The sequence below is a fragment of the Myxocyprinus asiaticus genome, chromosome 5, assembly GCF_019703515.2.
Source record: "Myxocyprinus asiaticus isolate MX2 ecotype Aquarium Trade chromosome 5, UBuf_Myxa_2, whole genome shotgun sequence".
NCBI lineage: Eukaryota > Metazoa > Chordata > Actinopteri > Cypriniformes > Catostomidae > Myxocyprinus > Myxocyprinus asiaticus.
The window spans coordinates 14,707,534-14,733,178 of record NC_059348.1 but is presented as its reverse complement, the minus strand read 5'-3'; positions in this window follow the sequence as shown (position 1 = coordinate 14,733,178).

The window sequence follows — 25,645 nt, the reverse complement described above, 5'->3', positions numbered from 1 at the left end:
GTTATTAGCTTTGCCCAACAGGATGTCAGCCATTTTTGATTTTTTTTAATATTACAGTCACTGAACTTTTAAATACTCCCATGGGATTCATGAGACCGTGACCACATTTAGATAACATTATGCCAAGACATTGAAGATGCTAAATTGTGAACAGATTTTTGGTATATCAAATGGTGTTGCCATGGCGAGGCATTCAATTAATGGCGAAAAATGGGAAACAGGAAGTGTCTAAATGCATTCTCAGTGCTTTAACTGGAGTCCTTGTGAATATTCATTTTTTCCAGTATGGAGCTGAAGCTTTGAGTGAAATCCTGTGTGAAAAATAGGTGGAAATACGCATTATTAAGTCGTGAAACAGCACATCCAAATAACGTCTCGGTTACTGATGTAACCTCTGTTCCCTGATGGAGGGAACAAGGCGTTGTGTCAATGTAGTGACACTAGGGGTTTGATCTTGAGAGCCTCAATCACCTTTGCTTAAAATAGAAAAGGCCAATGAGAACTGGTGAGTGGAATTTGCATGTCACTCTCTGCCCCGGACATACAGGTATAAAAGGAGATGACATGCACCTCTCATTCAGATTTATGCTCAGGAGCCGATAGAGAGTCCCAGCCATGTCAGCGGCCGGTTCAGCGGGGCAGCAGGAGGGACACAAGGTCTTGTTCCCTCTATCAGGGAACAGAAGTTACATCAGTAACCAAGACGTTCCCTGTCTGTCACTCACTCGACATTGTGTCAATGTAGTAACACTAGGGGTTCCTATAGGAAATGCCGCACCGTGTAACGAGGTACGGAAGAGTGGACATGGGCAAGTTGCTGCGTGTCTCGCAGCAAGCACTCAACCACGTCGTGACCTTCCAGCGAGTTAGGTAAGGCGTCTCCCTAGTCCTGTTAAGGGGGGAGGAGGCACTTATCCAAGGATGCTACCGGTGGGGCCTTTTCTGATTTGCTGTTAAGCAATTTTCCGCCGAGCACTTTCTAGAATAGTGCTGGGAAGTGCTCTTCCCTCTCCAGGAGGGAGGGCACTACGGAGACCACATCCTACCAGAGGGAGGTTAACATACCTCACATGGACGTACCAACAGGGAAGTTCACATATGGAATGATGCCACCGGAGGACCCTATCTACAGAGAGGGTACGCAGCAACAGTGGCCGAGGCAGAGAAAGCTCTGGCGAGGGGAAACACAGGGTTCACCTACGGGGAAACCGAACAGTGGAAACTCATATATGTGATTACCAAGGGGAATCACCACGTATGGAGCACTAAGCCTGAGCACACGGGCTCACCTGAAAAGGGGCATACCACGAGTACTGGGCCTGGTGCCGTAACTCCTCTGCCGAGTTCGTCACCGAACAGTGCTTAAGAATTAAAGAGGCGTCTGGGTTTCACCGGATACGGGGGAACTGTTGTGGACAAAAGGCGCAAATTATCATCTTTGGTTAAGAAGGAAAGATGAAAAGTGGGGTGTGCTTAAGTGAGATATTAGGAATAGGGAACAATTGTGATATGTGGTGAGGTAGTATGTGAAAGAGGAAAAGGGGTGGGCAGACGTCCCCCACCACTGCCCCAGCACCAGGAGATGTTCCGGGATTAATGGGGCGAAACATCCGTGATAGGTGGCTCCCGGCTGATGACCCCTTAGCTTGATGATGGAAGGCACTGGCGGAGGTGAGGCAGGCAGTAATGCCTAGCAGGGTTAGACATCTACCTGTGTATATCTGAATAAGTCATTGCAAAAGGTGCCAGTGTTTGGATTTGATATATTTTCGTGGTATATTTTCGTTATTTTGATTATACAGTAGTTTTGTTTTTTTAACTTGTAATTTTATTTAGAAATATTTTTGGTTAAATTTTTTCGTGTTTCAGTAAATGAATTTCATTGTTCAAAATCAAAATTGACCAGTAGAAGTGAAGTGCATGCTGATACAATCACTATTAATACTAGCCATGATTTGTGTGTCAGAAGATGAAAATTATTAAAAATACTTGCATTCCTTATAATTTAACGGAGCTTACATCCAAATCCTGAAGAGAATAATATTTTCTAAGCATATAAAAGGAGCGTGTCCAATATTTCTATTATTCTAATTCTTTGCATACAGTAGATTTACACTACCAACTTCTTATAAAAGTGCTGTTTTTGTTCATACCGCTGGTGCTTGAGGGATTGGACTATGTAATAGGACGCAGACACTGCAATAACCAGGGAAGAACCTCCAAATTAAATTGCACTTGACCCAGTCCATTAGCAAGTTGCACACTCAATTTTGCCAAACACACTTGAACCTAGACTTAGCGCACACATGCACGAAAAAACAAAACTTCATGGTCATGCCCATTGACCTCTTATGACTTATGGCATAGCGCTGAGCTTAGTGCTAGCGCTTTTAAAATAGGGCCCCTTATCTTTTGTCATAGCACTGTTCAAATCTGTCTGCTTTGAAAAAGTTTTGAAAAAGTGGCTTTCGAGGGGTTGTAGTCTTAAATGTCCTGAAACTGTCATCACACATTGCTTTTGAATTTAAAATACATTATAGGTTTTCGTTTTGGTTTTGAAGTTTTTTTTAATTTTATTTTTTAATTTATAGGTCTGACTTAGCCTGTCTTTTCAGTAAATGATCCCTCCATTCAACAGTGCTTGTTTAGCAGATCTTACAGTAAAATAACTTAAAGTTTTATATCATCTGAGTGGTCTCATCAGTGGTCTGATGCCTGTGTTTTTCTACTTTTATAGAGTATCACAGAGTATAGTTATCCCTCCTATGTTGGGACATACTGTAAAATATGAGTATTGTAAGTAATATTATACAAGTTAATATACAATATACCGTAATGAATATGCAGTTTAGTAAGTGGTTGTTGTGTCTCATTAGTACTGTATATATGTCTGGGCATTCTTTAATATATTGAACTGAAAATATTTTACTGTTTTTCTTATGTTTTGGAGAGTGATTTGTCAGGTGTGTGAATTTTAGCCTGTATTGCTGTGTGCAAACTGAATTCATTTTTTTTTTTTTTATAGAAAAATTCAATAGAAGTTAAGAGTTTTTGACACAAGCCACAAATGGGATGACAATGTTGCTTCATCTGTCAGACTAGTGTTCATGCTGGAGCCTTATTTGTCGATTGACAAAGGCTCAGTCTGGGTAGCCACAGGCATTTGATGCTGTTCAAAGGTGTTTGCCTTCCTGCTGTCTGGATTCTGGATGCTGGTCAGCAGATGCTCAATCCAGTGACACTGTGTTCTGATGACCTTTTTCTTGTGTTCCAGTGGGTGCTGAGCATCAAAAAAGAAGCTAGTGATCTATTTCTAAAGACTTCAATATTTAATGCTTCAACCTCTCATACACATATTACTTAGTCCTGCATATCTTTACTTGTAAATTCTGTGTAACTGTCCATTGATTCAATTTGTTGAATTGATTGAATACATTCTGTGTATCTGAATTAGTATTTGGGGCATGATCCCAAAAACTTTTTTGTTTTTTTTTGTTTCTTACTTTCTCCATTTACAGTACAATCTGTGCACTAGACACTGGTGGGTCCAGCACATACAGTAGCTGTGGTTCCATCTGTAAAAGAATTGCAACTAATGCTGCAAGTTTTTCTGGAAAATTACCAAGGATATCCAGCAGCATTCCCCAATGAAATATTTGCGATTTATACGTTGCTTTCAAAAAAACATATTTCGTCACTATACATGGCTAAGGGGCTAACTGGACCATGCTAAGCAGCCAAACTGACAAGTCAACATTCACAATAAAAAACGTAATTATGACCATTACCAATTTGCTTCCACAAAAATTATTTAATTGACATCCCCAACTCAGAGTTTCCAAAGTCGGCATGTTGCTTCCAAATCCTCCAGTACCCTGACATCAGCCCCATTAAGTCAAGTTAGAGACCATCTCCCATCAAACATTTTTGCATTGGTTGAAGCATGTTTACCCTTTCCTTTGGTGTGACTGATAGCACATTTGTCAGTGATGTGGGAGAACTGGGTTCTTGTCCCACATTTTACAGCATGCTTTTGGCACCCCCATGTGGGCATTTCACCTGGAAACTGGAGCTGTCACATGCCCATATGTTAAACAACACTTCCAGCTCCATCCATTGGGGGCAGTGCTTTGATTTTCGAAAACACAGAGCGAGTTTAGCTCAAGAAAAGTTATTCGACTGTTACCAAATTCACTGTGAAAATGGTCTGGATAATTACGATATTGTGGTGCTTTTCATGTGTGTTCATCTTGTTAAAACAATCATACCTACCTGATTTGAAGACAGTACTGTGCATGCACTGTGTCCTCATCCGTTCCTGTCTTCAGCCTGTCCTGCCTGCTCATTATCGTTACAGAATACTTGACCTACAATAAACCCAGCAGTTTAGCTACTGTGTTTACGCCAGGGGAATCGTCCCCTCGAGGATTACGTGGCTGAGTTTTGTGGACTGTGTCATGTGGTGCATTTAATGATATTTCACTCAAAGACTGTATTCATGTTGGCTTAAATGAGCATCTATGCTCCATGATGCCTGGAGGCAAAATTCAATGGACTCTGGCTCAGTCCTTGGACTATGCCCTGGTGCTGAGCAGTTCATCTTTCACTGTGGGAGAGGCTGATGAGGGACTCAGCACTCACACAAAGGCTGCCACATCTGAGATGCCTACCACAGTCCATGAGCCAGTGTCCACGCCGGTCACAGTCAACGAGTCAGCATCCACGCCGGCCACGTTCCACGAGCCAGCGTCCACGCCTGCCACGGTCAACGAGCCAGTGTCCACGCCTGCCACGGTCCACGAGCCAGCGTCCACGCCTGCCACGGTCCACGAGCCAGCGTCCACACCTGCCACAGTCCATGAGCCAACGCCCATGCCTGCCACGGTCAACAAACCAGTTCTTGAAGCCTCGTCCATCCCAGAGCCAGTTCTTGAGTTCTCGCAAGGCCATGCTCCATGCCCTGTCTCGCCAGGCCATGCCTCAAGGACCCCACCCCCTCAGCTCCCTGTTGAACTCTATACTGTAGGTAGTTTTGTTTATGTTTGGGTGTCAGCCACCCCTTGTGTGTGTGTGTGGGGGGGGGGTGATATGTCACGTTTAAATGTGTTTTTGTTCATGTTTTGTGTTTATGTCTTTTATTTGAAAGTTTAGTTCCTGTTTCATGTCATGTTCATGTGTCTTGTTTTCAGTAGTTTATTGTCTTGTTAACTTGTTATCAGTCTTGTCATGTCATTGGTTCATGTTTTAGTAATCTAGTTATCTTGTTATTAGTTCAGTTTTTCCATTGGTTGTCATGTTATCCTTGTCCATGTATTTAAGCCCTCATGTATGCCATTGTCTTTTGTCAAGTATTGTGTTGGTATAATGTAGTCAAGTCATTTATGTTCGTTTTGGATTCACGTTTTTGTAAATAAACTGCACTTGGGTTCTCACTTCATCATTGTCCTCGTCCGTTCCTGTCTTCAGCCTGTCCTGCCTGCTCATTATCATTACAGTGATAGAGCAAAGGTGTTCTAATATACCTGGTGAAAACCATCCGCTAGCATGCCTTTTCATCTAAATGACAGTAAGGCTGACACATGCAGTCTTGGAAGTATGCAATCTGGATGCTGCCTTCATTGCTTCATTTGCATTTATTTATTTTTTTGGAGCCAATTACCTGAGCTGTAAATGTCATGTGACTGATAACTCTTAAATCTAAAATAATATAATACATTTTTTTTTGCAAATGTTTTATTTAATACATTTGGAGAAAGATGCTTTTTGTCTGCAGAATGGTATAGATACAGCATCTACCAGCAGAGGCTCACTGCCAAAGCTAACCAGATAAACCTTAACCATGGATAGACCAATATGTTGGCCAGGCTGATTACTTACCAGTTTCTATTTTGCCATTTTGAAATTATTGGCATCGGTCGATAACCTTGTTTACTTTTTCACAGAACAGAAGAGTTAATTCCTTGTCAGTTGTAAAAAAAATAAAAAAATAAATACACCCTTGTTGATGGATTAAAAAAAAATTTTATTGATGAAATTTGAGTACATATTGTGTAATATAATTTCAATATATCTCGTTGGCTGTCAGTAAATATTGTTGTACCGTATTGTATTGGCTCTATCAATATATGCAATAGCCATATTTGTTGAACACCACTAATGGACGCCTGTTGTGCAGATGAGATCTAAGCAGTTTTCTCACACAGTAACTCTATTTTTTGTCTCTCCTGCTTCCCCTATTTCACATCCACTGTCATATCAAGCCTATTGTGTTCACATTAACTTATGATCATGAATGTTGGATCACATCTCAGCTCCATGGATGCTGACAAAAAGACAGACCTGTGAGGTTTTCCCCAGAGGCATCATTAGACCATGGTTACCTTGCTCTGTAGAACATGGGCTTTCAGTTGTCAATGGTCCTGAGCTCTTTAAAGATGACTAAGCCTCTCATTGCTTGCGCTAGTGTGAACTTACACACACTTATGTAAAAGGATCAATCACTTGGTTTATCCAAGCTCACGTGCCCCTAGAGAGGAAAAAGTGAGGTCATATGAGGTAAATGTGTAGTTTTACTCAATATTTGACTTTTTAAATAAAGGATTACTGACTTATAAATCATTATTTTTGTGATGGAAACAGGGCTCAACAAATACGGGCCACTAACATACTGCTGGCCCATATACAAAAAAAACCCAAACCCCCCCCCCCCCCCCCAAAAAAAACATGGGCTGGCAGTTCCTTACATTCTGCCAACATCTTTTGTGTTCCACAGAAGAAAAACAGCCATCTTTGGGTGAACCATTCCTTTAAAATTCTAAAGCATTGATGAAATTAGACTTAGAGAGAAAAAAAATAGATAAAATGACGGTTTGGTCTTCACATATGAAAGATCTTTACAGATTGTATTTATTTATTAGACACTTTGATTCCAATCTGAATCTAGTTGCTCAAATTCCCTAGTAACCCAGTAAAGTTGTAGGAGTTATAAACAGTTATAAAGTGAAGGTGATATAGGAGAATGTGGCTGGATGATCTCACAGTTTTGTCCTGTGTTTGACACAATTGTGTCAAAATCCCTGAGTGCTCTGACAGTACACTGGCTGATTAAGATTATGTGAGAAGAGATATGTGAAAAATACAGCATGTGTGACTTTTCTACACTTTTGCATCCATCCTGAATTTGTTTTATAAGTTCATCAAGAGTTCCCAACCCAACGGCATGGTGTAGGTTGCAATCAGGGTTGCAGAAGGGTCAGACACTTTTTTGGCAGTTGTTACTGGGGCTACATAATACACTGAGGATCATTCAGTAGGTGACTGGATTTAAGGGATTGTTCACTCCAAAAAAGTAAATTCTGTTATAATTTACTCACACTAATGTCATTCCAAACCCAAATTACTTTTTTTCTTATGCTGAACACAAAATAAAAATTTTTAATGAATATTGTGGGCTGTATTTTCTATAAAATGGCAGTACAAAGTGTCTCACTTTAACCTTGTGCAACCCTGCATCCTCATGCAAGTACATTTTGGCTTTTCTATATGCTACGCATAATTTAAATTCATTTAAACTGACTCATCTCAGTTCAGGACCCTCAAGGCTGTCATTAAAGGGTTAAACTGTTGATGCACTGAGTCATGTGACAAAACAACATGGCTCCGATTTCAGTAAAGTTTGTCTTCGGGAGAAATGACAACAAAACTACATCTGGTAAGAAACCTCATTACATTTTTACATTAAAACCTATTTGTGTCAAACAAGTAACATCTCTAATTTCATCTGATATGCCATTTTGAAGATTTCAGTGATTTATCATGAACAAGTACACTGTTAAACACAATGACCTCGTACAAGGACATTTAGTCAGATTAACCATAGAAATTCTATGTCCAGTGTGACATACTCCATGTCCATTGAGAATCAATGGGTGCCTCCAAAAGCTGGGAAATGTTGCTTTCAGAGGCTGTATACGGAATTAGGATGAAAATAAGGTGCCTTTCAAACTGTTCTGAGTCCAGTGCAGTCAGACAACACACTGGAGGTTAAGTTACTCACTAGTTAGGGTGCAAGGGAGCATCCAATAATTTTCCTATGCAGCTAACTGCATTCACTCCTGACTTATGGTCAAAAGTTCAGTTCCAGGCTGCAGATGATATTTGTACCAATAAACATGGTTGGCAGTCATGGGAAAATGGTAAACAGTAGTACTTGCATACACAGTACTTGCAGAATTTATGAAGATACATTTTATTTTAACATGGTTGGCAGTGATTGGACAATGCTGATCATTACTTTGAATCAGAATTAATTATGATAAATTCTGTTTGGTAAAATCAAGTGTAGCATCAGTTCAGGCAGGTCATGTTATTTGGCTTGCAATCAGCTGACACTCAGCTGATAATGATGTCTACCAATACAATTCAGACTCCAAACAAAGCCTTTAAAAAGTCCTCCTTTCATTAATTCTCTCAGATGCCTTTTCATTGCATGGATGCAAGCAGCACTTAACAGCTACACTGAAGCTGTCAACTTAAGCTGGTAACATAAGCTGCCAATTACATGACTGTCACTGTCTCGGTGAGTCCGTCTGGCTTTTTCCTGTTTGTGTGTTTTTGTTTCCCACCTGTGTTTTCCTCTGCCTCGTGGCCGGCGTGATTGGTGTTCTCATGGGAGCGCTCGCTCATTACCTCACTCATTACCCCTAGTCCTACTCTTCATACGCAATCCTGACAGAACAATCTGGCCAAACATGGACTCAGCGGAGGGGGCCAGTTAGCCATCATCCAACAAGGTGCCCTCCTCGGTCGCCAGCAGGAAGAGCTAGCTGCCTCGAACTGAGCTATCAGAGACATGACTGGGCAGATAGCGAATTAACCATGATAGTGCAACAACTCCGCTCTCTCCCAACACCGATCCCGCCACTGCCAAAGTCACAGTAGCTCCACCCTCAGTGGAATCAACTATATCCAGATGCTCCTAGCGCTGGTTAAATCCACCTGCACCTTACGGTGGTAAGCCTGATATGTGTCAATTGTTCCTGTCTCAATGCTCCTTGGTTTTTGCTCTTTAGCCATTATCATTCCCATCTGATGAGTCTAAGTTTGCCTACGTCAGTACCCTCCTCGCCGGTAGAGCTCATGAGTGGGGAACCGCTGTGTGGGACAACAAACATCGCTGCTGTGCCTCGTTCCAATCATTCTCCACTGAACTCTGTAAGGTCTTCGACCGCTCTACTTCCGGGACTGAGGCGGTGAGAATTTTCTCCGATCTTTGCACAGGTGAGAGATCCCTCTTTGATTACTCTCACTGCCTCCTGTGGTTGGAACGAGAAAGCTCAGTGGGACCGGTTTCTACATGGGCTCTCTGACCGGGTTCAAGATGAGATCTACGCCCTCGACCTTCCCACCAGTTTTGATGCTCTGGTTGATCTAGCTATTCGAGTGGACAATTGTCTTACTATGCGACGATGTTGCCTTAGATTTGTCCCTCTTCACAAGCGATCTCCTGCAATTGTGCTAACTTCCACTCCAACTGTATCACCGGAACCCACATTGGGGGAGGAGCCCATGCAGATTGGGAGAGCTCAGCTATCGCCAGAGGAGCGACATCATCGTTCGGTCAATGGTCTCTGTCTCTACTGCGGGTGACCGTAGACTGTGTGATTGATCTGCTTCCCTGCACTTCTCAACCTCAGGGTCTCCCTGTATTTGCTCTCTGCACTTGAGAGGGAGGCCATAGAGAAGTATATCGGTGATTCTTTGGCAGCTGGTTTAATTCATCACTCTTCCTCTCCAGCTGGGGCGGGGTTCTTTTTCGTGGGGAAGAAAGATGGTTCTTTGCATCCCTGCATAGACTATCAAGGTCTGAATGACATCACGGTCAAGAATCGTTATCCCTTGCCATTGATGACTTCGGCCTTCGAACTCTTGCAGGGAGCAACTGTCTTTACGAAGTTGGACCTCCGCAATGCTAACCACCTTGTCCAGTTCAGGGAGGGGGATGAGTGGAAGACCGACTTTAACATGGCTACTGGGAACTTTGAATACTTGGTCATGCCCTTCGGCCTTTCCAATGCCCCGGTGGTCTTCCAGGCACTCGTTAATGATGTAATCAGAGAAATGGTTAACATCTTGATGACATTCTGATATCCTCCCAGAATAGACAGGACTTTGTCCAGCATGTCAGGAGAATGCTTCAGCGACTGCTAGAGAATCACCTGTTCATCAAGGTGTGAGTTTCACGCACGGTTGGTTCTGTTCCTGGGGTTCATTCTTTCGTCTGACAGCATCCAGATGGATCCCACCAAGGTAAAAGCAGTGGCTGATTGGCCAACCCCAGATTTTCATAAAGCAGTCCAATGGTTTCTGGGGTTTTCCAATTTTTACAGAAGGTTCATCCAGAATTTTAATCAGATCGCCACTCCTTTAACGGATCTAACCTTCACCAAGACTCGTTTGAGTTGGTCTCCACAGGCTCAGTCTGCATTTCAAAAACTGAAGAGCTGCTTTGTCTCAACTCCTATCCTCATTAATTCTTACCCGTCTCGCCAGTTCATGGTGGAGGTTGATGCATCAGAGGTAGGGGTAGGGGCAATTTTTTCCCAGAGATCTCCATCAGACGAGAGAATGCACCCCTGCTCATTTTTCTGATCGTTTATCCCCTGAACGGGTATAACGGGTAACTACGACATTGGAAACAGGGAATTACTGGCTGTCAGGCAGGCACTGGGGGAGAGGCGCCACTGGTTGGAGAGGTCGGGGATACATTTTGTTGTTTGGACTGACCACAAGGACCTTGAGTACATCCACACTGCTAAACGTCTAAATTCCAGACAGGCACTTTTCACAATTTAATTTTACCATCTTGTATCGCCCCAGATCTAAGAACCTTAAGCCCGATGCCTTATCTTGCTCCTTTGAAACCGAGAGCAACACGACCTCTCCAGATACCGTCATCCATCAAATAGGATCCTCTCCCCAAATTACCTTCAGCGAGGGAGACAGCGGCAGTTGTCGTAGATCACGTCTTCCGCATTGATGGGAAGACCTGGTCTCCGAAAGGGGTCCCCAATTTGTGTCAAGGTTTTGGACAGAATTCTGTCAACAGCTGGGGGCTACTGTGAGCTTATCGTCTGGGTTTCATCCCCAGACAAATGGGCAGGCTGAAAGGGCTAACCAAGACGTGGTGTCAAGGGAGCTGTCGACATGGATTTCCAAATTAATCTGGGTCGAGTATGCGCATAATTCCCTTCCTATCTCATCTACGGGTCTGTTGCCCTTCAAGTGCTGTTTAGGCTACCTGCCCCAACTTTTCCCCTCCCAAGAACCCAACGCTGTTGTTCCGTCCGTGCACGCTTTTCTCCAGAGATGCTGTCTCACCTGGAGGGTCGCCAGGGAAACCCTGCTCCAGACTGGCGATCGTAACAAAGCGTTGGCGGACCATCACCACTCTAAACCCCCAGTTTACATGTGTGCCAGAAAGTCTGGTTATCCTCTCGGGATGTTCCACTTAGACTTCCCTCACATAAACTGGGACCCAAATTCATTGGACCGTTTATCATCTCCAAGGTGCTTAGTCCGGTGGTGGTTCAACTCAAATCCCCCCCCCAGTTTAAAAGGATTAATCCGGTGTTTCACGTTTCCAAGATCGAACCCATTCTTCGTTCCCCCTTCATCCTGACACCTCTGTCCCTCAGCCTCCCAGATTGGTGTCATGTGGGTTATTACCAGTTGGATTTACCTTTAGTGTAGACATTTACCTGTTGGATTTACCTGTCGTTTGGATTATCACCTTATCTGTTGTTTGATTCATTCCTCCACATGGATTACTAATTTTCTCTCACCATCTGCCAATCTCATCCTCTCCTCCGCCCGGGTGTCCATCAGTCATCATCAGCCTTCCCTCTGACATTCCGGTTACATTCCATCATTGACTCTCTCATCTGTTTATTATATGTTTGTCAGCAATAAAAGACTGTTCACTTACCCCTCTGCATTTGAATCCTACTCATCATACGCAATCCTGACACAATGTTTATGTTAATTGACATAAGAATACTGCTTTTGCAAAACTGTATCCTTTCGTCACTCACCATGGATATGCTGGAGAAGAACATTTACTCCCAGGTAATGCCGACTTTATCAGCCACCTCCGGAGGAAGTTTGCATCTAAATAATAATTTAAAAAACTCTCTGTGCATATACTGGCTGCAAAGACTTGAGATTATAGCCTTAACATCCAGGTTTTGCAACTTTTTGGACTTGTTAACTTGCTCGTCCAGCATCCAGAACTTCCTCCGTATACACTGACTCCTCCATCACGCAGATTAAAAGGCCACAATTTCAGATTGCAGTTCCACCTTCGCTCCAAATCTAAAGGCGCGAATCACTGAAAGACCCACCAACGTTGCCCGAACTTCACTTTGCCAAGACCCACGGTCCTTCCACGGCCTCTGCTGCTTCAGGCCTCAAGCAACATTCTCAGTTGGAATTGATAGCCACTCTCTCAGCTGCCTTTCTCCTTAGAGCCTCAAAGGTAATGTCAGTTTTGTCAAGAATTCCGGTGTGCTCTATACCGCTCTATAAAGCCATTACTCTCCAAGCTGTCTGATTTGATGTAGTGATGCGGTTATGTTTTTGACCTCAAGCAAGAATGAAGTGCTAGGTTTTCCATCAATTCTTGATGAACTCCAAATCCCATGCTGCATTGCATGTAAACAAAATGGTGGTGCCCATACTGGCAAAGGCTATCGCATTATACAGTATATCAAATCAATAATTTTAAACATATCATAATCACATTATAAGTTTTATCATATTCTATCCATCCTTCAGTGCTTCTGCCGAGAAGTCTAAGGTAATATATATTTTGTTTTATATATAGTTTTATATAAAATACTGTATATTATATAGTATCTTCATTAACAGTCAGCGTGAAGCATCATTAGGGAAATTTACCTTTTGCTCTGCTTGTCTCTATCAAATTCAGGATCCCTAGCTAATTAGTATTAAGTGCTTTGATTTACTTGGCTACACTCTTTGCTGTTTTGCTTGTATTTGCAATTGCTAAAGTAGGTCTTTTGTGCATGTATTAGGCCTCATCAACCATCTCGTTTAATGCAGCTTCCTTTATAAGTTAAGTTCAGGCATTCAGGGGCTGGTTCACTAAGAATTAATTGCACTTGCTAAAAGCGTCATTGTTTTATAAGTGCTCTCTTCACTGGTTTAATGGCCAATTCACTAAAGGAATTAAGAAAATCAGGCAATGGCATAAACACACTCAGAAAATTAGCACTGATGCCAATTTGCACCGGGCAAATTGCATCATCGTGAACGCACATATAAATGGATGCAAAACATAGAAATGTCCCTGGAGAATGGCTGAAAGATAGCAAGCAGTGAAGTTTTTGGAAAGGGAACTGGAGGTCCTCACTATAGCAATAACAAAAATCAGATTTGGACCCTAATTGCGGATTGTGTAAACGCTGTGGGTGTTGCGAGGCGCACCACAGCAGCTTTAAGATCTCAACTTGCAGTGATGGCTAGAATAGCTATTGCATTGGAGGCAAACTTGAGAAGTGCAGCAGGACCTGAAAGGTCCAAAGGAACAACAACTTCATCTTTGTCATCACTTCTTGCTCCGTTTTTGATGTGATGTTTGACTAAAACTAGCAAGGTGTTTTTGCAATATTTCTATTAGTCTACAATATATAATTAAAAAGTAAAATATATATATATATAATTACAAAGATCAGAATAACATTCAAACATTCAATTCCTTTTTCTGAAATAATTGTATACATTTTTCCTGATTCAGCATCATGGACAGCTTCATGTAGGCTAGAGCACTTGCCGGTCAGGGAAAGGTGTATAAGGCTGTATATTCTGATAAATAAAAAATAATTAATTTTTTTAAATGATGGCTACAATGTAGTATAATTTATTTTACAACATTTTACAGCAACATGAATGACATTTTCTGTCACAATTTAACTAATATAACACTAAACAATTGTGTCTTGAATGTCTCTTCCCTCTTCTGCTTGCAAATTATTCAGATGGGGTTCTGGTGGTCTTCCTGGTCTGCCTCGCAGTCCTCAAGGTCAACAAGGTCCTCAGCATGCAGGCTGGTTCTGAGTGCAAGATTGTGGAGGATGCAGCAGACTGTCATGATCTGGCATGCTTTAGTGGGACTATCTTCTGAAAACCTTCATTCTGTTTTTTTTTCAGGACATCTCTTGGTCAGTTTGCAATTTTATATAGATGGCAGTCTCTTTGCCTCTGTACTTAAAGAATTGCAATTCACAATTTGTTTTAAAAAAATGCTCAAAATGTTTCTTGTTTCACAATATCTCTTCATCAATATCAAAGCTAATTTCTTAGTTTGATTGGTATGATTAATTTTGATTTCTTTCCTTATTCCCATTATCTTTTTTCTTTTCTTTTATATTTTTGTCTTTTATTGTTCCTTAATTTCTTTATAAAATAAGAACTTAACTGATTTCATTCAAACTTTGATATGTGGGAAAGTACATTGGCGGCCAAAAGTTTGGAATAATGTACAGATTTTTCTGTTTCGGAAGGAAATTGGTACTTTAATTCACCAAAGTGTCATTCAGCTGATCACAAAGTATAGTCAGGACATTACTGATGTAAAAAACAGCACCATCACTATTTGAAAAAAGTCATTTTTGATCAAATCTAGACAGGTCCCATTTCCAGCAGCCATCACTCCAACACCTTATGCTTGAGTAATCATGCTAAATTGATAATTTGGTACTAGAAAATCACTTGCCATTATATGAAACACAAAAAAGCTATTTGGTTCATTAAACGAAGCTTAACATTGTCTTTGTGTTTGTTTTGGAGTTGCCACAGTATGCAATAGACTGGCATGTCTTAAGGTCAATATTAGGTCAAAAATGGCAAAAAATAAACTTTCTCTAGAAACTCATCAGTCAATCATTGTTTTGAGGAATGAAGGCTATACAATGCTTGAAATTGCCAAAAAACGTAGATTTCATACAAAGGTGTACACTAGAGTCTTCAAAGACAAAGGACAACTGGCTGTAACAAGGACATAAAGAGATGTGGAAGGCCAGATGTACAACTAAACAAGAGGTTAAGTACATCAGAGTCACTAGTTTGAGAAATAGATGCCCCACATGTCCTCAGCTGACAGCTTCATTGAATTCTACCTGCTCAACACCAGTTTCATTTACAACAGTAAAAGCTTTTGTGGGATCAGCTAGACTGTAAGGTGCATGAGAAATGCCCGACAAGACAGCCACATCTATGGCAAGTGCTACAGGAAGCGTGGGGTGAAATTTCCCCTGAGTATCTGGACAAACTGACAGCTAGAATTCAAATTTTTTCAAATTGTAATATTAATTTTTCACATTATTAATGTCCTGACTATACATTGTGATCAGCTGAATGCCACTTTGGTGAATAAAAGTACCAATTTCTTTCCACAAGAGCAAAATCTGTACATTATTCCAAACTTTTAGCCGCCAGTGTACTTTGTATAAGCCCTTTTGGGCTTTTTTCACTTTCCCAGCACTAATATTGTTTTAGTTTTATATTTTCTTTAAATCTGCTTCTGTTTAATTTTTGTATGCAAAAAAACAAAACAAAACTGTACAGCATCGCTTCGCCACTGCGATCCAGACACCTGAACCGGCCCTTTAAAATTCTGAAAGTGCTCTCTACTACACCGCGTGTCTGGGTATGTGCCCGGTTATAACGCTCTTCCCCATAATTTGATAGATTGCGCACTGGAGTCATTATCCATGGTTGAAGGGAGAAACCACCATCACCTGACATATACAAATGAGTTGTGTTCATATGTATACAACATGGTTGTACAGTTCTAAAGAGTTCTCACTAACTTAGATGCATACCCAACAACCAGTCTCCATGTCTCTCATCATCCTGTACACACTGCTGTTCCTGAAAATGTAACTGTTGTGTACTGATCCAGGGAACTTGGCAAACACATTAGTAATTATGTTCCTAGCATTGCAAACGACTCCGTAGTAAGGGTGTTTACAATTCCTGAAAAGTTTTCATTGTGTACTGATGGTACTAATGCGACATGGGTACAATCAATAGCACCCAGAACATTCGGGAAGGTGGCAATATTAAAAAAGTTAGTCTTTGTTGTTTGAATGTCCTGTCTGCTTTTGGGGAATTTGATGTGCACCCCAACTTGGCGAACAATGGCTTGCAAAACATCAGACATGGCCATGCTGAGAAATGGCTGTGAAATTCCAGAGGCACAGGCAACCATTACCTGGAAATAACCAGAAGCGAGTACCTGGAGTGTTGCTAACAGTTTTACCAATGGAGGTACTGCATGTGATCTTCCTGTGCACGGCCCAATCTCTTCCTTTATATCTTCAGGTATGTCAACAATAGTTTGAATTCGCCGCCTTTAACGGTGAATAATTTTGGTCTCGTTTAACTGAAACAATAATATTTCTTGTTCTAAATATCCTTTCTCTCAAACGCGGGTGTTCCCGATGTCTTCGCCTGGCTGCAATTACTGCTGCCATGATCACTAGAAAGTCTCTTTTATATAGACATTCATTTACCGCCTGCTTTTATTAGGCGGTAATATCGTGATATAAATTGTGCAGGGCAAATTGCACGGAGTATTGTGAATAAAGCGTAATCGTCCCGCCTTGAAAAACGCAGTTTTCTTTAGCCTGTTAACGTATTTTCTACTGAAACATGAAGTTGGGGCGGGACTTGACGAACAGCCCCTGCCTTTTTGAAAAACAGCCAATAAGCTTTAGTTTACATCACTGCCCCTGGCAAAGCAACACACACACACACCTGCTGCTTCTCATGCCAGAGCTGGTGTTCAGTCCGGTAAGCGATCTGCCGTAGTCTGACCACTTCTCCACCGACTTGATAACAGTCATTTAAAACAAAATTGTTTACGCGATTCTTATTGGAAAATCTGTTTGGAACGACACTACAGAATGGATTGTGCACCCTCGAAGTGCCCTGCACAGTCATGATCAGCACAAGTTAGAACACAGCCAGACACGATGATCAAAATGAGGGGGTGGGGATGTTCTCGTTCTATAAAGCATTTGATTGGTCAAAATTAATGCAGTACATTGTGTCATAATTTTTCTGGGTCTTTCTTGCTGGAAGAGAGAGACTGCAGATTTCAAATGCTTATATCTTCTGAAAACGGATTGTATCAACGTTTAGAAGTACACTAGCCTATAGATGGCCTTAAAGCTAAAATATATGGATTAAATTCATTAATTTTGATGACCCTAATTTACTTAGAAAAGAGGTGTGTTTGCATGGAAAGGAATGACAATGACTTAATTTATGTAGACTATTTAAAAAAGACACAGCGCAATTTCAGCACTGATTGCTCCACCTAAATGTGATAGAGGGTTGTTAGTGAAAAAAACGCAGGTATTTGCACTGATAATGTGCAAAGTTGCGCAACTGTTTAGTGAATCTGCCCCTCAGTCTTTAGATCCTCATTGTCATATGCAACAGCAGCAAATGCTATTTTAATGCCTTCAAGCTCTCAGTCAATAGACTTCTGTTGCATATCTGAGGACTTACAAGTTATGTTCATCCTGGAAATGTAAGCATAGTTCTAGCAGGAGACTCACAGCTGTACATCGTCATGCCATTATCTAGCTATCTCCTAGCCAATTATACATCAGCCATTGCTTTAAAAGCCCTCTTTCAATCTACCTCTTTGCTGTTTCAGTGTGCCAACACAGCAACCTCCTCCTCCCCACCACCATCAGTTGAGTCCCGTCCTGCACGGGGGTAGACTCCTCGTCCCCTGCCTCTGGTCTCCAACAGGATCTGACAGTTTGAGTAGCAATCTCATCAGACTGCCAGATGGGGCTTGCGCCAAAAGAGACATTACAATTCTGTGTTCACTATTATTTCATCAAATAAATGTCATTTCAGTTTTACATAAGTCTGTTTACTTAAGTCTTCCTGATAGAATTAAGGATATGTAGTCACTCATGCAGAGGGATCTGGCTGAGGCTTGGCTATCCTCCCACAGGGTATGATTTAATGGCTCTGTTTCAATTCTGTCTGGAACTCTGTGTACACTGACTTTGGCTCTATCAACATCTAAATAAGCTAATCAAGTTCTTCAGGATGACTTTAACTGGAATCTGAGAAACTGAACTCTAAACTTAAAAATTTCTGGACTATGCAGAGTGGTGGCCCCCCAGGAGAAGATCGGATAGCTCTGTTCTATGTGCTCTACATGTGGATATTGCTCATATTCAACTCAATTTAGCTACTGGCTCCTTGATACAAGGATGTGTGCTTCCTGATCAAATTCATATTATCAGTGCTCTTTAGTAACATGCTGTTGCCTACAACACAGCTGCCGTTACTTATTATTGTCTGGGTTGTAATTTCCCAAGTAGGCCTCAAATTACTCAAGGGTCACTCTAGTTCCTCATATATTCAAGGTCACTCTGCTTGCTCAAGAGGAGTTTGTTGGTCAATAGTCTTGTTATGCAACCTTAGACTACATGCATTGAGCATTATACAAATTGGAATTTAATCATTTGGTTTAATAGCAACATGCTAATTGCTACTCATCTAGGGCTGCACCACTAATCAATCGAGTTACAGCTGCCACGGTTTGACTTTCTTAAGCATCAGTACAGTATTCCGATTCAGTCAGTCTACTCTCGTTATGTCACAATTTTGGTTACATGCTTAGCAGTTGCAATAACAGATGTCTGTTGCTTGCTTCTGCATATAATGAATATACTGTAAGTATTGCTCATGCTGCTAAAGGGCCAGCATTTGGATGAATAGCTATTGAAGACATGCTTAGGCCCACATAATAAGTATTTCTATGTATTTTCATTCATCAGAAATCAGAATCAGCTGCCATTACATAACAAGTGAATAATCAGATTTATCATTGGTCTTAATAGTGGAGCCGTACTGGGGAATTAGACATTATTCTTGCTTTTATTTATCAGGTAACAGCAACTTGCCATTGCTAAGCTAGTGTATGTCTCTGCTGCTGCATGGGGTGTATGCTTCCCCCAGTAAATTCATCAGCATCTTTATAGGAATATGCTGCTCATTTTTAATTAACATCCAGGTTCTGGGAATGTGCTCCTTGCTTAAGCTAGCTAATGTCTCTGTTGCTGCTGCATGGGGTGTATTCTTCCCCTAGTAGATCCTCAGCATTTGTTATAAGCATATGCTGCTTGTTTAAATTAACATCAATTAATTAAAAGTTGTAATAGGAATATGCTGTTTATTTTTATTAACCTCCAGGTAATGGAAACATGCTGTTGCTTAAAGCTAGTGTATGTCTCTACTGCAGCATGGGGTGTGTGCTTCCCCGTGTAGATTCCTCAACATTCATAACAGGAACATGCCACCCATTTTGATTCCTTTCCAGGTAATGGCAACACACGTGCTGCTTTAAGCTCTGGTTGCCATCGCATGGGGTGTGTGCTTCCCCCAGTAGGTTCTCCAGTGTTTTAAAAGGAACATGCTGCCCGTCTTTCATTCATATCCGGGCATGGCAACATGTTCATTGCCTTAAGCTAGTTTATACTTCTGCTTATGGCAGCATGGGGTGTATGCTTCCCCCAGTTGGTTATCTTCAGCATAGTAGTACTAATTCAAATTGCATTACTTGAAATCTCAACACTTTAGCAGTCAGCTTTTGTAGTTATGTATTTGGCATGACATCACTTTGGATTCAGTTAAACCAGCAACAGCATCATCTGTTGGTTGGTGGATGTTTGGCTGTCACTTCATGACATCTACCAATACAATTCAGACTCCAATCAAAGCAGTCCTTTATAAGTCCTCCCTTCATTCATTCTCTCAGCTGCCTTTTCATTGCATGGATGAAAGCTGCACTTAACATCCCCAGCACCACCTCTCGTATTACAGCTTTGCTTTTGGTTTTCTCTAAATCTGTCTTGTTCCGTTCTCTCAGACTACAATTGATTGCCAGTTTGGAATTCCTATTTTCAATGTGTATTGCACCTCGTTCTTGATTTACCAACTGATATACAGTATTTTAAGTTCAATTTCGTGTCCATTTAATCTGTTTTACAAATGAACAACTGTACCATGTTGTACTGTAAAAACGTTGAACAAGCAGTAATGTACAGCAGTAACGGTTATTCATTACAGTTATTTTGGTTGACCATAACCTGAGGTGCAATTAATTAGTGAAAGGGAACAAAGGTTTATCATCTAAAAATGTTATACCCTAAAGAATCACTATGAAAATGTGCTTCATGCATTAGGGTACAATGGGGCTAAAGGCACCACTTAAGGAACTCTTCCTCATACTTGGGGTGAAAGGCCCCTAGGGGATTTAAAGTGATATTGTGTAGATATAGGAGCAATAGTTACAGGGCACAATTTGTCAACAAATGCAAATAATTTTGAGACAGCAAGATGCTTTTTTGAGTATCAAATTAACATGATGCTTACTCACAATAACTACTTCAGAAAAAGTCAACCATTTCCTGTTAATTTTAAACACATTTGGCATTTTATTACATCTCAAGTATTCTGTAAACAAACTAATCTCTATTGTGATTGGATCAGTCAATGTGAGCCCACTTTGAACATTTTTCATAACAAATCTATTCCCCCCATTTAAGAAAAACAATGTGTTTAATTGGGGCCTTTAGCCCATGCAACAGGGGGTCTTTTTACCCCACATACTATTCTTACACTTATTGGACAGTTATTGAAAATGTTTTGATTTAATGACCTTAAACAAAACTGAAAATGATAAATATGTATTTTGTCTCAAAAGAAATGTGTTAATTTCATCCTTTTTCATTAGCTGTATAAATTTGCAACGTAAAAAAAAAAAAAAAAAAAAATAGATCAAATTGCCTCAAAATCAACCTTTAGACATTACACGCAAAGATCTCATGGAATAGGAACACTTTCCAGTGTATAGTGACAAACAGGTGTTTAGGAAAGTGCTATCGTAGTTTTTGTTGCTATTTAGTGATCATAGGAGCCTTTCACCCCACGGAGCCTTTAGCCCCATTGTACCCTAATATCAAAATTAGGTGGTTTTATTGTAGTAAAAAAAAAATAAAAACAAATTTCTATTTAACATCATTAACTTAACATCATTGAACGAAAGGCATTTTTTTTTTTTTTTTTTGGATTAGATCAGGTTAAAATAGCTCATTCAGGTTTCATTGTGGGACCTTGAGATTATACAGTTTGACTTTTTACAGTGTTGTTTGAATATATTTGTATCTGTCTTTGCCATAAAACTTTGTTAATGTGAAGCAATGATATTCAATAAAAGCTTTCAATGTGAGCTTGAGTGATTTGGCAAACTACTGAGGCTCTTTAAAATTTTATTTTATTACCTCTTCTCCTCCTGACTCATAACTGTAACTCAAAAAAAAAAAAAAAAAAAAAAAAAAAAATCCCATTATTTATTTATTTTATTTATTAGCTTTTTTGAAATATTAACAATAAAAATTTAAACAATTATTTTCCATGAACTCTAGCATGGTTAGTTCATGGCTCATCTCGTCTGTCATTGTGTGACACTAAGTGAAAAACATGAGCAATGATTAATGTTCAGCATTGTGTAGCACAACATTAGAACAACATTCATCCGTTACAGATTCTGTAAACTTCTGTAACCTAGTCGCAGCACCCTGAGTCGTGTACTGTATCTGTCCATACACATTTAACACACACTCACAGGTTGGCTGTCACACGTGTTTCCACCGTAAACCCTATGATGGCCCAAAATGATAACAACACGACAAGAGTCATGGCAGGTCTTGATTCAGATAAGACGTTTTGTAAGGCTCAGCTGTATGGATGTGAAAAATTGCTTACTGTATGTATTGTCAATAGATTTTTAGTATTTCATATCTCTTTTGTGCAAAATTTCCAGTATAGGATTGTAAACTTTTATTTTTCAGCCAAATTACTGACAAGTGCCATCCGTCATCAGACATTTTTCTATAATTTCTACCGTAATCACATTTCCCTCTAGTGCTACTGATAGCGTGTTGCATGAGCAATCTTCGAGACATGGATTCTGGTCCCATTGGAACTAGGAATTATTCATGTTCATATGAAAAATAGAAAGCGTGATTCCGAGATTGCATTTCTGCTCTAAAATTACATGTTTTACTCCACTCACAGTTAGGTTTAGGGTTGGGGTTTGGGTTAAGGTGTATGGTTAATAAAATATGCATTCCTGTTGACTGTACTACAGTACATCATTTTCAACTAAAAAAACAACTTGCTTTTGTTGCCACTCTGTGGACATTTCACCTGGAAACTGGAGCACACAAGCGCCCATACAATCAAACATTTTTATAAAATGTAATTAATAAAATTTTAAAAATTTAATTTGCAGTGTGAGCAGTCTTTTGGCCCAACCAGTAGAATGGGTTTGGAGAGGGGCCACTTGTGTTTGACTAATGGAAGACAGGCAGTGTTCTGAAAACCTGTCATTTTAAAATGTATGATTTTATTTTAACATGGTTGGCAGTGATTGGACGATGCTGGCCATTACTTGTATCAGAATTAGTTATGCTAACATTTCTGATGGGTAAAATTCTTCAGCTCTGGCTATAACTTGTTTGTTTGACAGTGCAAAGAGAGAACAGTGTAAAAAAAACTGTAACAAACTGTAACATAAAAGACAAATCAAGTCAAATAATTGTTATTTATATAGTTTTTTATTTGTACTTTCACAAATACACATTGTTCCAAAGCAGCTTTACAGAATATCACAGAAAATACAGAAAACTATTTGCTCTAAAAAAAAATTTTTTTACATGTTTATTAGGGGCTACTATTTACAAATCAAAATGTGAAATGGAAAATGCACACAGCAGTCACGCTCAGGTCTCAGGAGGTTAAAGATAATGCTGAGGCGGATTTACATTCACAGCGCTTTGGCAAGAGTCTTGTATCCTTATAAGCTATTGTTGATATTGTGTATATATACAGTTTATACAACCCCAATTACCAAAAACTTGGGACAGTATGAAAAATGCTAATAAAAACAAAAAGGAGTGATTTGTAAATTATATTCACCCTTTGATAAATTGAAAGTACTACAACTAAACATTATGTTTTACCTTGTGAATTTCATTGTTTTTTATGAAAATGTACAATCATTTCAAATCAGATGATTGTAACACACTCCAAAAAGTTGGACAGTCGAGTGTTTACCACTGTGTAACATCACCATTTCTTCTACACTTATTCTGTATTTAGGCACTGAAGACAAAAGATTGTTTTTTCTCCCATTCATCCATTATGCAGGTCTTCAGCTGCACAATTGTACGGGGTCTTTGTTGCCGTATTGTGTGCTTCATAATGCACCACACATTCTCAATTGGAGATGGTCAGGACTGCAGGCAGGCCAATCTAGCAACTGCACACTCTGCTTATTCGGCCATTGTGTGGTTTGAAGTTGTCCTGCTGAAAATTCCAGGACATCCCTGGAAAAGACAGTGCTGGATGGCAGTATATGCTGCTCCAAAATTTGAATTGACTGGTGTTGACTAACAAAGATTTACTAAAGTAATCCCAAGCACATGTTCATGATATCCATTACAGATGAATGATGTTTTTTAAGACAGTGATGTCTGGGGGATCAGCGATCACGCTCTTTCTGAAGTGGTTTTCGTCTTGCCCTTTATGCACAGACATTTTACCATATTCCTTGAATCTTTTAACTATATTGTGCACTGTAGAGGGTGAAATGCCACAAATCCTTCCAATTTGTATTTGGGGATCATTGTTCTCAAAGTGCTGTATTATTTGCTGAAGCATCTGTTGGCAAATTGACAAGTCTCGAATTATCCTTGCTCTTGAAGAACTAGGCTGTTTTTGGAGGCTCCTTATATACTATGACATGATTGCCTCACCTGTTTAACATCTCCTGTTTCACATTGCCTTGTTATTTTAACTCATCAAATTGTTATTAGTCTTAAATTGCCCGTCTCAAGCGTTTTAGAGCGTTTTATATATATATATATATATACTGTATAATGCTCCATATATATATATATATATATATATATATATATATATATATATATATATATATATATATATATACTGTATATATATATATATATATATATATATATATATATATATATATATATATATATATATACCAAGTTGCTCGTCACATTCGGCAGTTCTGACACTGGGGATGATGTTATGTCTCTCGCTGCATCTGGCGAGTGGTCAATGGAGGATGTTACTGCCGCTTCACGCCCCACTCATCCTTCCAAGCCATGTCGACTGATGTCTCCACTGGCTGGAAAAGCATACTCAGTGGCTGGCCAAGCTGGGTAAGCACTCCACGCGATGGCGGTGCTCCAAGTTTTCCAAGCTAAGCTCCTCAAGCAAATGGACGAGCAAGGCTATGATCCAGAAATGTTCAAAGAGCACCGCACCACTACGGTCCAGAAATGTTCAAAGAGCACCGCACCACTATGGACTTAACGCTGCGAGCCACGAAAGTCACTGCACAGGCAATTGGCAAATCAATGAGCAACTTGGTGGTTTTGGATCGTTACATCTGGCTGACCCTCACGGAAATATGTGATGTGGAAAATGCTGTTCCCCTCTTCCCCACTACTGTTTGTCGGGAAAGGAATATTGTTGTTCAAAATGTTGTTCAATATGTTGTTTCTGTATCTCACATTCAATCATAAAACATCACTGTCTCTGGCTTCCCTCACATTCACGAAATGTATTGATGCGGTGCTCGCGTTAAAAATGAACGGTGTGCATCTTTTGAATTACATCGGCGATTGGTTATTACTAGCCAATCAGAGGCACTACTGAGCTAAGACTTGCTGCTTTGCCATGTGGAAAATCTGGTCTAATGTCCACTGGGTGAAAAGCACACTTTTCTCCAGCCAGTAAATCTCCTTTTTAGGAGTTGATCTTGACTCCATGAGCATGTGTGCCCACCTCATGAATGAGCACTTACCAACTATTCTTCGGTGTCTGTCTCAGTTCAACTGGAAAAACACTGAAGTCATTTCAGAGAATGCTGGGTTTTATGGTGACAGCATCCGCCGTCATACTGTTAGGTCTGTTACACTTGAGACCTCTCCAGTACTGGCTCAAGCGATGTTCCACATTGTGCCTGCAGCCTCAGGCACATGCGCATTGCAGTGACTCGCCACTGTCTGGCTGCTCTAGTACCATGGACAGCGCTGGCCTTCTACCAACAGGGTGTGATGCTGGGTCAAATTTTCAGAAGGAAAGTGCTGACTACAGATGCATCCAACACAGGTTGAGACGCGGTGTGTGATGGACGCCCGACTTTCGACAACCTGACAGGTGCGAAACGGGTGTGGCATGTCAACCGCCTAGAGCTACTGGCTGTCTTTCCAGTTTTGAGAGCTTTTCATTCCAATATCGTGAATCACCACATTCCGATTCGTTCGGACAACACAACAGTAGTGGCTTATATAAGTCGCCTTGTATGGCCAGCAAAACGCAAGGATGTGTTTCCCCTGGTGCTCCTCCTTCATTCTGTCATCAGCAAAGTCCGACATGGAAACAGTTCTGTTAATTGTGCCGAAATGGCCCAATCAGTCCTGGTTTCTGG